Here is a 15323-nt window from a genome sequence, read left to right as displayed (position 1 = left end):
TCAAATTTGACTCGATTCGAAAATATTAAGTTCGAAATTTGACTCAAGCTTGTTCGATTTCAAAATTTTAAACTCGGACTCTACTCGACTAAAAGTTCATAAAGTAAGAAATTCCCGATTAGTGGATCTAATCCTTCACGAAAAGTAAGAAATTTTACTTATATTGACCAATTCAAGGTAAAAATGGGTTGCTCCTGGGAGAAAGTTGAATAATGTACATATAATATTAAATATATCTATAAAATATATATTATATAATGTTTATAATATAAAAAGAATATTAGTCTTATTCAAATACTAACTGAGTTAAAATAACTCACAAATAAACTTAATTTACTTACATAGTCACCAATCTAGAAATATATATATATATATATATATATATATATATATATATCTATCGATGGATGCCCACTGGGCCACTATGTAGAGATAAAGATCTGTGGTTTCTAAAAAAAAGTTGATTAAGAAAACAAAAAAAGAAAAAAACACACACACGCAGAGAAAAGGCAAATTATGACAATGAAGGGACGGGAACAGAAGGACTGCAGAAGACGACCAGAGCACCTCTGTTTATCAGTTCAAAGTTTGACTCCGACCAATTATGCCCCCTCACCACTTGCTTAATCAACTACCTCTCACCCCAAAATTCAAATTCAAATTAAAATTCAAATAATGAGTTAAAATTATTAAAAAAATAATAAAAACTATTTTATTACAGACTATTTTTTACAATGAAGTCTAATTAAAAAAAAAAAACGGGGGGACTGATTTTGAATTTTAGTGGTATTTTTGGGAATTAAAAAATAAAAAATATTAGTGGGCAGGGGAATGAATGTTATACGCCGCATTATATGAGATTTGATAGGTAGCTTGAAGATGACTCAACCTTGCATTGAACTTGGGGCAATGGCATGCACCCCTGCACGCTCACTGGGATTCTACACGACATCCCACGGCCATGAGAGAGAGAGAGAGCGCACTGAGAGAGAGCGAGAGAGAGAGTTGCCAAAAGCGTGAAGCAACATCCTCTGCACTTTCCCCATCTCTATCTGTTTGCCATAAATGGGTTCGTTACGCTAAATTCTCACACATCCCAATTTATTAAATCATTCCATAATTAATCCAAAGGATAAAGAAGAATATGAGACATGATTTTACGTTACGCACCCCCCCCCCCCCCCACCTTCATTAATATTTAATCTACGTTTTTTTTTTTCTTCACTAGCAAATTAGGTGTCTATTTTCTGTTTATATATGTTTAATCTACAGATTATGATTATAAATTTTTTTATAAAAGATTTAAAAAAATAAATAGAGATGTGATAAAAATTTACATGTTTTGACAAAACTTATTCTATGGACGAATGAAATCCAAAACTTTACTATCTCGAGAGAAATTATAAGATGATTTGAAACTAATTATGTATAAAATATCTCCATTTTCTTTATTCCATGTATAAAATATAACTACTTCCTTTAAACACGTGTTGTGTCTTCAAATGAGAGAGAGAGAGAGAGAGAGAGGGTATCCTTTTATAGGATAATAAGGATAACAAAGTATTTATTGGGGTCGAAAATGAATGAGTGGAAGATAAGGGTAACATTCATATTTTTCATTACATATAAAATATTTTTAATTGGTATTATTTTTAGAAACTCTAAAATATTTCTATAGTCACGGTTTCCTTCTGCTATATATATAAAATAAAACAGTGAAGTTAATGATTTAATTTTAAAAATGATTATCCTCTGCAACAATAAGCACATGCCTAATTAATTAAGAAGTTAATTTATTATTAGGAGCTTCTATAGGATGGAATTAACAACTACGAAGATAAAACTTCTATGATTAGTGGCCGGCCATGCTTGCATCACGAGAACCATATTAATATGAAAATATGGTTTGTGCTTTGTACACATATTATCAAATATTTAATGCCAAATGTTTCTTTTTTCCACTTAATAAAGTATTTAAGCAAATAATAATTAATATTTATAAACATATGTTGGCAAAAAAAATAATAATATAATTATTATAACTAGAAGGGCGGCATGGTGCGAACTAAGTTAACCTAATCTTTCTGCATGTAGACAAAAATTAGGTATTTGTGACTAAAAAACCATTTTTTTAATTTTTTATAAAAAAAAATACATTTTTGAGTTGCCATTAATCATTTCTCAATGAATTTGGGGTACAGATTATAAAGAAAAATGTATAGTTTTCTAACAAACCGTCGACAGTTTCTATATACCCTTCGATGGTTGTTTCGACGGTTCAGACAGAATGTTTACTTCGATTGCTGAAACCGTTGATGGCATATGATAATCTGTTGACGATTTTCTTCTATAAACATTCTGCTTAAAAATGTCGAAGCAACCGTCGAAAGGTATATAGAAACCATCGACGATTTGCTGGAAAATTATACAATTTACCTTATACAATTCACCCCAAATTTGTTCGAGCTATAAATATTTTAGAAAAATGAAAAAAAAAAAATTTGTGTCATGTTCAACACTTTATAGATAATGGAGGGTATGTCACCGGGTGATACAAAAATCATTAGATAAGAACGGAAAGCCATCAACACTCAATAAAATTTGAAAAGAAGAGTTGTTATTATTATTATTATTATTATTGTTGTTGTTATAAGAAGGTATAAATATATAGTCGTGCATTATTTCAAATACCGTAGCACTGCTAATGAAATTTGAGAAATTGAGCAAAAATAACTTAATCAAAAATTTGGAATAAAATGAATGAATCATTTAAATTTAGGTAGTGTTTGGTTGCTCGAGTTTTGAACTTACATTTGTATGAATTTTTATATTTATCTAAATACATAAAAATTTAAATTTTGAATATGAATATATGCTTCCAAAAACAAAGTATGATTTGAAACAAAACACACACTTCTAAGTGTGCATATAAGTTTAACTTTCAAAATAAAAAAGACTTCCTTTAGGAAATGGAAGTATATAAACTTAAAGATGTATTAATTGCAGAGTAATGAACAACAAAAAAGAAAATAAATCAAAGGCTTTGAGTGCCTTCTCATCTAAACTCTTCTCATATAAGAAGAACAAGAAAAAGAAAAAAGGAAGGAAGAAAGAAAGAAAATAATAATAATAATAATAATAATAATAATAATAATAATTATTATTATTATTATACAAAAAGAGATATTCACCTCCTTGGGGTTTGGTAAAAATGACAAGTATCTATCTTGAGATAAAAATTTTATTAATCTCTCTTAAGTCTTTAAAATTCTAATAGACTTTCTTTGAGATTTTATCAAAAAATGCTAACTTCTCCTTGAAAAATATGTCTTTTAGTAAAAAAATAAGAGAAAATTTATATTTTTTAGTAAACTTTAGAAGAAATCTCTGAAATTCTTAAAAACATTTGGAGAGACTCGTAAAATATTTGGAATATAAAGAAATAACGCGTCTTTTACACTTATTATTGTTATTATTAGTTTGGCATATTAATTAATTGAAATATTAAATTGTGGATGGAAGCCTTCATATATACAAGGGCATGATTGAATGGACGGCACCAACCACCGCCCGGCCATGTCGGGATTAACCGGTAATATAATTATGTGATCATAAACAGAATCGAAATTAAGGAGGACAGAAATTATAAGCATAGGATTCCAACCTCCTTAACCCTTATTCTACCTAATACTTCATGGTGTCGGTTGTCACTAATAAATCCACTTTTTATATATTTATTAGAAACCAAAAAATAAATTAAAAAAAAGATGTTGACAATGATGGATTTGCAAATATAAATTTTAAAAATATTTTGTGTTCACACACCCTCATAGATGAAAATATTGATTTAACTGCACTGTTAAATAAATTATTTGGTATAATTTTTTGAATTTTTTAAAGGTTTTTTGTATCATAGGAATGAAGAGACGATTGATCAAACTCGAAAAAGAATTGAGAAATAAAATCGATTCGAGATTATGATTTATTTTTATGTACTGGGATGTGTATGTTTTATAGGTCTATCTCAATTCTTTTAAAATTTTCAATATTTGAGAGCTTCCTTAAGGCAAAGCCTCTCTTATTTTTGGCTCTTAAATTATATATTTTTTAAAAACATTAACAAAAGCCTCTTAGGGTTTCTTTATAAGGTTATACATGAATTTTTTTATGTTTAAATAAAAATTTGGTGACTAAACTATTGAGCTTTGGCGGGAGGAGAAAAGTAGCATTTTCAATGAGAACAATCTCTTCGTTTATTAAAAATTCCTTTCAATTTTCAAATTTTAACCGAACATCTTTCTTAGCTCAATTCTAATTTTTCTTAGCTCAATTCTATTTGTGAGTTTGCCACCGCATAGACGGAAACTGTACAAGTCAAAAAGTATACATTGGGATGTGTTCCAATGAATGCATGGTGGCCCCCATAGACATGACTAGATGGGTCCATTCATATATCTGTCTATGACAAATCTTACCCAATAATTAATACATTAGAATGAAAGGGAATGAAAATTTATGTATTGATAATGTAAAATTATATAAAATCAAAAATTTCCCCAATCTATACATTAGTATTATTTATTTTATTTCATTTTATTTTTGTTCTACTTTACATTAAGGACAAAAATAATTTATTTATATATTTACAGATATATATATATGCACAAGTATATATACATATATTTATATACATATATAAATACAGTCCAATGGAATTTAATTAAATGGTAAAAGTGGAGTTAGACTTTATTTGTCTAATGAATTATTCGAAATTCATAAATGAATGGGCAATACTTTCCTCCTCTAATTTGGTACCATCTTGGATGGATCCTCAGACTTACGAATCATTACTATATATATATATATATGGCAGTTTGCGCTCCACGAATTCCACATGCTTAACCTTATCTCCTTGGTTGCTTTATCAAACTTCCACTGGCAGCGAATGTAATTATCTGTTAAAAAAAAAAAAAGAAGTATAGAAAGAAGGCAGCTCATATTAATCACATATACTACCTATCTTATCCTCCGTCTCCACTGCTAAATTATTTCATCCTTTCATTTTTTTTTTCTTTTAAAAGTTTTTAAAATCATAAGAAAATAAAAAATAAATAAAAAAGAAATCTGCTTTTTCATAAATTGTTATTAAGTAAAATGAGAAAGAAATAAAAAATATATATATCAAATTACTTAATAATTTTTTTAAAATTTTACATATATTGTCAATTTATTTTTCTTGATCTCTTTAATAATACTTGATATAGAGAAAAAAATTGTTTTCTTTCTCTTTTCAAAACAAAATGTTTGATCTAATCAAACTCTCAAAGATAATATCTGAAAGTGAAAAAAAAAAAAAAAAAAGGATTGATCACTACATAAAAATGTGTTAATTTTGAAACCAGAGTATTAAAAATTCAAAAAAAAAATCACAGAAATAAGAGCAGAATATAATTTTTTTAGATCAAATCAATACATTAATTTTATCTTATAAAGGTATTACATTAATTTCATCTCAAATCTAAGACGTGAAATATTTAATGTGATATGAATGTGAGCTATTTTCTATTTTATAATTCAGATCCAATCAGTTAATTGGGCTTTTAACAAATTATAAAATCAGAAAAAATGCTGATATGATTACTTAATTACTGCCACCTCGTTATGATTAAAGTAGCTGGCTAATTAAAGAGACAGCTGCATGTGAAAATTAGCATAGTTAATGACCAAAATAACTTCGTTCATCTTCTGTTTTGTATTGGGGAGTTGGAATAAACTTACCATGCACGTAAAGGCAAATGCAAAATAAGCAAATAAGCAAACAATTGTCGCAGTGATAGGAGGCATAAAGCAACTTTGATTTTGCTTGCACGGCCCAGCAGTAGTGTGTGAAAGTGAAACTCACCATCCAATCCCATTCCCAATTAAGCTACGTACCACGTACCCATTAACAATTTCTTTTCTTTCCTATTAATTAAGAATATTTTTGCTTAAATTTTATTAAATTTTGTTTTTTTTAATTGAAATATTAATGGGTAATTACTTTCAAAATACATATTTTACATTTATTGTGGTATTTTGTTCATAAATAAAAAATATATATATGCAATAATTCACATAACTCTTGCCCGTCAAGTAGACGAGGAATAGAATGAGATCTTAGGTTAAATACTTCTATTGGGTCATTTCTAAATTATTTGGTGTTGGATATTGTAAGTGCATTCGGGAGACCTCGAGTTTACAAAGGAGGTAAGGTTCCAAAGGATCTTAAATTTTGATACACGCAAAAATGGTAGGATATGGATCGAGGGTGTATTCATCAAACCACATATCGAAACCTTCCATTATGAGAAAAGAAAGGTAACGGGAATGTTAGGTGCAATAAGCGCTTTGGGTCGGTATTGGTCTGACTGACAACCGACCCACCATTATTCTCTATCCTCTGATTTGACCATATTTGATTCTTGTACGAATACAGTTTTTCCCCCAAAACTATATCGTTAGTTCTTTTTGTTAAATAGCTAAAAGTGCATTATAATTGGATGAATTTAATTAAACGTAAACTTATTAAATATATGTTCTAAAAACAATGAAATAAAAAATGAAATTAGCATGTGAGCAATCAAGTGAAATTCAAACTCGACTAATTTAATTATTTGAGTGATTTAAAAAGAAACAAAGTCGAATTATAAAAAAAAGTCAAATTTGAAAATTAAGTCAGCAAATTAATTTAATTCATTTACGTTTATATATAAAAATATAAAAACAATGTAAGGAAAGTTGTCACGTGCATAAGTGCATTGCACAATTGCAGGCACGTGCTCATTTTTTTTTTTTCTATTCTTTTCTTAATAATTAAAATTTTGAATTAAATAATTAATTACGATTTACAAGGTGGGTCGGCATATATGGCAAATGCGTTTAAGCTAAGAGTCGTTATTTAATTAATAATTTTACTATTATTAATACGGTGAAGGATTTTATTTTTTCCTGGTGGGATAATTAATTATATATATATATTTATATATTTAAAATCCCGACGTACGGAATGCCGAGGAGAGGAATGGAATTGACAGGATTCTACGTTAACTAGTTTTCTTAATTGACCGTTCAGACACTGCCTTCCTAATTACCCATTCTTTGTCTCCCTTCTTAATTTTTTTTTATTTCCGAAAGTACCCAAATCTTACTTAATATTGTCCCTGGCTTCTTGCAAAATCTTCGTTTTTGAAAAGAGAAGAAAATTAATTGAAAAAAAAAAACAAAGTAAAGTCATTTTTTAAATTAATATATTAAAAGCAATTTAATAAAAACTATATCGCATTTCATTGGTAAAGGCATAAATAGTCTGTTTGGCTCGGGTTCGAATTTCATACCCTTTTATTCAAAAAATATAAATAATTTAAGGGAAGGCCGCTCCGTGTCATATATTTAATCAAATTAAAAATTTATTATTATGAACCATTTCAATGGCTAAAACAGAAACAATGTCTATTGACTATTTTGATCAATAATTGAAAGATCAATTATGCTCGAGATAAGTTTCGTGCTTAAAAATTTATTAATCGAATTGAGTTTGTGCATTCCATTAAGTAACTCAATTGTAATCAAGTAATTCCCCTAAACTTAATAACAAATATGTATCTATACCTAACTTATATGTATAATAAACACGCATATAATTATTTAAATCGCTAAAATAACAACTGTGTAATTTATTTTAACACTCTCTATGAATAATAGTTCTAAAATTTAAAGCTTTGTAGACTATATTTTTTCCCAAAAAAATAAAGATTAAAAATTAAAATCTTACTTTTCATTTTCTTGATGGAAAAACTAAATGCATTTAGATTCAATGGTCTAAATACGTTGTTATGTAATAAAAATTGTAATAATATTTTATATGAAATCAAATTATATAATTGTATTATAATTTAAATATATTTCAATCGAACAACGAACTAATTCTAAAAAATATTAAGACATAAGTTTCATCCAATATCTAACAATTGGATTCTCAATAATTTAAAATTAAATAAACAAACAAGTTGATTCATGAATAAATAAACATGATCTTAAATTGATCCAACACTTTTGTATAAGCAGGCTATAAATGGGTAAATGGGTCATCAGGCCTGACCCACTTCCATTGATACGTACCCATTTAACGTATCTCATTTTCGTGTTTATGTTTTTGTGCGTATTTTAGTATAGCACGCAAAAAATCATGGTACTATGTAGGGGGAGAATGTGATTGGGCCACGTGGATCAATCAAAAGGCAGCCGTGCACCACTCGTAGGAAACCACTCACCTGTCTCCGAACTTCCCAACAAAAGTGGGCCCCACTTCACACCTCTCCATCGAACAGACTCCCCCCAATATTTAGCAACGAACCCTTTGCCTTCTAATTTGAGCCATCCCATTGCCCCCTCCCATTTCCGCGTAAGACATGTGCCCCTAAGTGCGTGCAGCTTAAACACAACATCATTAGCGTTTCACTTTTCCTTACTTCTCCTTTTAATTAAATTTTTTCAACATTTTTTCCATTGCCTCATCAAAATGAAAAAAAAATAACTCAAATATAATTACGCATGAGTTAACTTTAAAATCTATACTACAGCTTAGATCACGAACTTTATTTTTCATATACGATAGATAAAAATAGTTTCGTTATAGCAGTGTAGTCATACATAAATTTCAATCATTCCGTGTTAGTTTTATTTAGAGAGTGATAATAAGTATTCGACATATGAAATTGCTATTAATTTTTTTGAATCTTGTAATATATTGTTCAGACAAGTATTCTAAATGGGAAGCTTTGTTTTAATAAATATTATAGTGAGAAAGATTAATCAATTTACCTAAAAAAAAAACTTTTTGTACAATTTTTTTTCCATGAATGACTTATATTTGAAGATGTTAGTTTTTTAAAAGACAAGATAATTGGTAAACTATTTAATACATTAAATAATTGGATTTGAATAAAATATAATATAAAATTGTATTGAAATTTATCAAAATCCACAAAAATTCAAATCTAAGATCCAAAATTCATACTCCCAAACACTACTTTGGTAATTTTAGACTACATCAAAATTTAAAGAACAAAATTTTAGTTTTGATGCATAGTTTTAGCTTTTTAAAAAATTGGGGAAAAGGCAATAATCTTTCTTGGGTTTTGGGGAAAAAAAAATACAGACTTCTCTTGAGATTATTATAAATTCATGAGCTTCTCTTAATATTTTAAAATTTTAAAAACTTCTCTTAGCATTTGATTTTTAGGGTTCTTGTGGCTCTCAAAATACTTATATTTTTATGAAATACAAAATGAAGACGTACATCTTTTTGTTAATTTTTTTTTTTAAATGAGAGTATCCGAGATGTTTTGAACATTCAACTAATCCTTCGAAATAATGCGCTCGCCCCTCCACCTTTCTCGACTTAAATGGTAAGGTTTTCTCTCAAATAGAAAATCGGAACTCTCAAGACTCGAACCCTGATTATTCTAACTAAGAGAGCTTTGAGTTTACCACTTGAGCCACCCTCGGAGAGTAAATTTATAATTTTCTTTTTTCTTAAAATTTTAAATTTTTTTAAATATTTGTAAAAAAAATGAAAAACTAAAAGAATAATGTGGTGTTTTTATAATTTTTTCCAAATGTTAAAATAATATTCTCAAGTAATTAAATCTTTAATTTTTGCAATTTAAAACTTTGTATTTTAAACAAAAAAAAAAATTAAACCTTTAACTTTTTAAATTTTGGGTCTTAAGGAAGAGCCATTAATAACAAGTGAGGTGAAAGGAAGGAATCAAATTGAAGTGGGGAAAAATTGGTTAGTCATCACGTCGTTTCCTTCCTTTACCGACGCGTTTTGGGCACTCATGACAGGCTTGGAGGGGGACACAGCTAGGGCGTGCACGTGGCGGAGTCTCAGCCACTGCATGTACTACGCGTATCAAAATCTTTCCATCTGCGTAACGTGTGATTCAAATGAAGGATGGTTTCTTGCTTCTCACGTTACGATTTTATGATCCCCAAGAATTGAAATCATCACGTGCCGTCTGGTAGCTGCTGGCGTTTTTTCTTTTTCCACATTCCACGGTTAATTATTATTTATTAATAATTAATCTCCGCATTAGAGGCATGCTCCGCTTTACTTCCTTGAGCCCCGGCAGACAGAAATTTCGTTCCGTGGATAGAAAATTTAAAAGTGGAGGAAGAAAATTATTTTTGCTAGTGTTTTGTATTAGTTTGTATCAAATACGAATAAGAAATTAATTTTGGTTCTTGATACACCCAAAATTGGTATACCCAAAATTAACAAGCATTCCCATAGGGGCGGATAGTTAGAAGACTAATATTGGAAAACATTTGGTGTCTTGCATAATCGTCTTCTAGTTATCCATAACCCCCAATGCAGTCGCAAGAGCTACCATTAAATGTCCTACATAACTCCCTTAAAGATAATGGAGAGTCATTCATAGCACCCTAAGCAAAATGATGAGTCAACCACAACCCTCTAAGTATAATGACACGTTCATAAATGTCAAGCTGGAAAAAAGTCTAGTTTAGATGCTTGGTAATAGATGATAGAATTCAGGCAAAAGGAATATCGATGACTTCGACTTGTGATTGTTGCATGCAGAGAAGTCAGAAAAATACTGATCACATTCTTTCTTTAGGCGAGGTGGTTTCAAAGGTTTTGTGTCGAACTAGTGTGGTGTTGGGGATTTCTTTCCAACGGTTCCTTCCCTGGAAAAACAAAACTGCAAACTGGTTCCACTATGTTCGAAAATCATCTATTATAAGTATTTTAATCGGTATGATTCCGTATTTGATTACATGGTGTCTCTGGAATCGAAGATGCAAAGCGAGAATGGAAGGAGTTTACCAAAGTGCGGATCAGACGTGGAGAAGTGTTCGATACTGGGTTAGTTCTTTAGTTCTTTTCGAAAATTGAAGATATTGGACATTACGATTTTGAAAGAGTTTCAAATTCAGCATTAGGGATTTTGCGCCAAACCTGAAAAAATTATCTCGTGGGTTAAACCCCTAGAAGGGTGGATAAAATTTAATTGTGATGAGAGCTGTAACGGCAATTCTGATACTTCAGGAGGTTTTCTGATACTTCAGGAGCTGTCATGGCATAGTGAAAGCGGCTTTTTCAAGCTATTTTGGCAATGGTACGAATAATAGTGCGGAATTAAAAGCAATCCTAAAAAGAATTCGTTTATGCAAACGACTTCATTATTTTAATGTGATTATTGAAAGTGACTCGAGAATTGTTTTTGATTGGTTTTGGAAAGGTAGATGTACCTTGTGGTATCTTTGGAATTTTTGGGAAGACCTTGTGGCGAAGCTAGAAGGAGTGAATTTCATGGCGATCTATCAATATAGGGAAGGCAATAACGCAGCTGATTTTCTCGCTAGAGAAGGAGAAATGGGAAACAATGTCATTTACGAAGAACAACATCTTTCACCAAGTTCTCTGAAAGGTATCCTTTGGATGGATAGGTTGGTCTCACTTCCCTTCGTCATTAGTTCATCCTCTCGATTTTTTTTTTGGTTGGTTTAGATTATTTTTTTTTAGTTTATTTTATTATTTTTGTTTTTACTAAGCTTGTTTACATTTGTTTTTTATTTAGTTTTGTTTGAATTTATAGTCTTGTTTTAGTTGGTTGTTGGTGTTGTTTGTTGGAGACCTTTAATGTCTTTTTTATTTGTAATCTCCCAATGCTTGTCATGTAATCACGGTATTCCTCCACTAAAAGTGAGGGTATATCAATAAATAATTGGAGGTGCTGCCCTCCTTTATTTGGAAAAAAAAAATGCTGGAGGAAAGCCTACCCTCACCACTATAAAAAAGGGGTTCCACGAGGAGGTAAGCATTTCATTCTCACAAACTTTTCATTTACTGTTGCAATCTGAACCTCCAATTCCTTAACTTAGGGGCCGGAGTGATCCTCTTGAATACACCTCGGATCTTCCTAGCAATTCTAGTTTAATTCTCCCTAGGTGGTCATAGTCGAAGTATGGAGTGGTAAGAGCAGTTCGATTCTTGGTAGCAATAGTTGACACCGTCTATGAGAACCCTTAGGAGGTTTTCTATCATTGACAATGACCACATCACAAAAATCCAAGTCAAAACTCGTTGGGGGAAACCAATCACCCAAGTCAATTCATGCCACTCTAATAGATAACCCAAGTGTGCTACTGAGTGACTTTCTAGTATTTCAGAAAAGGGTAAGAGACATGTTAACTATGATCTTACATTTTTTTTGAAAAAAAAAAAAAGGATCATAGGGAACATGGTCTAGAGGCTAACCGGATAGAAGTAGTTTCCGACGGGAAGATAGCTACCCCACTAAAAGTTGTTGTGGATGCCTTAGATATAGTAAAAAAGATAGAAGATGAAAATGGTGTGGGCATCTATGAATAGCGGACTCGCAAGCTGGAGGAAAAAATTGACCAATTGGAAAAGCTTATGACGAAAGTACGCAACTACCCCTCCGTGGGAGAATCATCAACTAAATCTTCGAACCCACCTTTTACCAAAGAGGTAACGAAGATCCCTTTGTCAAGTAATTTCAAAATGCCAACTATTGAAAGGTATGATGGCTTGACCAATCCTTTGGACCACCTGGATGCCCTTATGGTATTAATGCAATTGTAAGGTGCGCCCGATGCAATCATGTGCCGAGCATTTGTAATCATTCTAAAGGGGAATACTAGGGCATGGTATCAAACCTTAAACCTTTGCTCTATCGAATCCTTTTCTGAAATGGAGCAGCAGTTTGTTAGACACTTTGTTAATAGTCGAAAAATGGCAAAAACCTCACTTCATATGATGAGTCTTGTCTAGGGGGGAAATGAGGCACTTAAGGAGTTCATGCGCCGCTTTGTCAACTCAACTTTAAAGATATGAAACCTAGATCATGAGATAGCAGTAGCACCTTTGACAATAGCCCTTCAACCAAGGGACTTCTTAAACTCGAATCCCAACAGTGTGAATCCGAATAGCACGGATCAACATGGGTGTGCTATAAATAGCCCATTTAATGAGCACAACTCATGAGACTCTGAAAACTTGCCCACTTGATGAGCACTGCTTATGAAGCAACAAAGGAGTGAGCACGACTCACCCATAATGGCCCATCTGAAGAGCATAGCTTATGAGGTAGCAAAGGAATGAGCACGGCTCACCTATAATGGCCCATCTGATGAGCATAGCTCAAGAGGCAACAAAGGTGTAATACCCCGAACCCTTAAACCCGGGTCCGGTGCGTTATACCTGATAAAATCCTGATAATCCATAAATCAATATATACGCAATGAAAAACATAAACATAATCTCCATAAACATAAAGTTAACTACTCTATGACCAAGCTTGCAGAGTTATATGTTCAAGAGATAGTTAGACTACATGGCGTGCTCGTGTCTATTGTATCAGATCGAGATCCACGATTCACATCACAATTCTAGAAGAATTTGTAAAGAGCCTTGGGATCACGACGTACTTTCAGCACGGCATTTCATCCTCAAATTGATGGACAATCGGAGAGAACCATTCAGATATTGTAGGATACGTTGAGAGCTTGTGTACTGGATTTCAAAGAAAGTTGGATTCAGTGTTTGCTGTTAGTTGAGTTCGCCTATAACAATACTTATCAGTCCAGCATAGAGATGGCACCGCATGAAGCGTTATATGGTCGAAAATGTCGATCTCCATTATATTGGAATGAAGTTGGAGAACGACGAATTTTAGGTCCCGAGATAATACAAAGGACCTCTGAGAAAATTAAGCTCATCTGGGACAAAATAAAAACCACTCAAAGTCGGCAAAGGAGCTATGCAAATACCCGTCGGCGTGAGTTGGAGTTTGGGAAAAAGGGCAAACTAAGCCCCAGGTATATTGGATCATTTGAGGTATTGGAGAAGATTGGTCCAGTCGCTTACAAAATTGCCCTACCTCCTGCACTATCGAGAATTCATGATGCATTCCATGTCTCAATGTTAAAGAAGTACGTTCCAGACCCTTCTCATGTGATAAGTTATGAGTTGTTAGAAGTTAGTGACACTCTATCAAATGAAGAAGTACCAATCCAAATTTTAAACAAGAAAGATCAGGAATTGTACACAAAGAAGATTTCATTGGTAAAAGTGCTCTGGCACAACCATGACATTGAGGATAGAAACAGAAATACATCAGAAATACCCACATCTTTTTTACGATAGCAGGATCAGAAAAAAGCACAACATTATACAAGGTACCCATTTAAATTTTTGTAAATTTCGAGGAGAAAAATTTTATGAGGAATGGAGGATATAATAACCCAAAAAAAAAAAAGAGTAGAATAATAACAATGGTTATTTAGTTAGTATCAAAATGAAAGTATTTCTCTGTTAGGATCATTGATTCCATGTTTGATGCCTAAGAAAGACCTTATCTAAGCGAGTACTCAGAAACCATTGCGGCTCAGTCGCTCTTTGGAGGTCAGTCTAGTCAAAATGAAATTTCATAGGATAAAACACGGTAGACACTATTTGTATACGTAAATAAGTACGTAAAATAATGTTTTGAATGACATAATTTGTAAAAATATATGATAAAATAATAATATAGGAATTTTATGCAGGGCCCACAAGATCGTGTGGGACCACATGAGTCCTGAAGTTGTGTGGGGGTCCACATGAGTCTCGAAACTGTGTAGGGCTCATAAAATCGTATAAAGACTATGGGAGTGACGTAACCCACTTGGGTCTCGAAGTTGTGTGGAGCCCACATGAGTTTTCGAAATTTGAATTTAATTCATAAAAAAAAAAACTAAAACATGACTTAAAAATAATAATAATAATAATAATAATTTTAAAAAAATAAAATTAATTAATTAATTAATTAAGTAAGAAATTTATTAAAAATTAAATGGGAGTGGTGGCGAACACTCCCACATGACCTTCATCTTTATCTCATACTCAATCTATACATAACTCATCCCTTACCCATTCTTTAATTTTTAAAAAAAATTATAATTTCACCCCTCTCCCCACACTTTTACAAATTCCACTTCTTTCCCAAAATTTTCCTATAAATAGGAAACTCTCAGCATTCATTTTTCACAAAAATTTTCAAAGGAAGAGAAAGATTAGTGAGTGAAAGAATTAGTGGTGGAGAGAAAATTTTTTAGTAAGTTCTCACTCACCCACTCTTTCCTATTTCATTTCTTAGAGATAGTTATTGTGTTCGTAGTATAAAGTAAAAGAAGAGGTAAGTAAATTAGATTATATTAGATTTTCATTTAAAATTTATACCCGAATTTATTTG

Source organism: Malania oleifera, chromosome 12, assembly GCF_029873635.1.
Source record: "Malania oleifera isolate guangnan ecotype guangnan chromosome 12, ASM2987363v1, whole genome shotgun sequence".
Taxonomy (NCBI): domain Eukaryota; kingdom Viridiplantae; phylum Streptophyta; class Magnoliopsida; order Santalales; family Ximeniaceae; genus Malania; species Malania oleifera.
Note: the sequence above shows the minus strand (reverse complement) of the source record.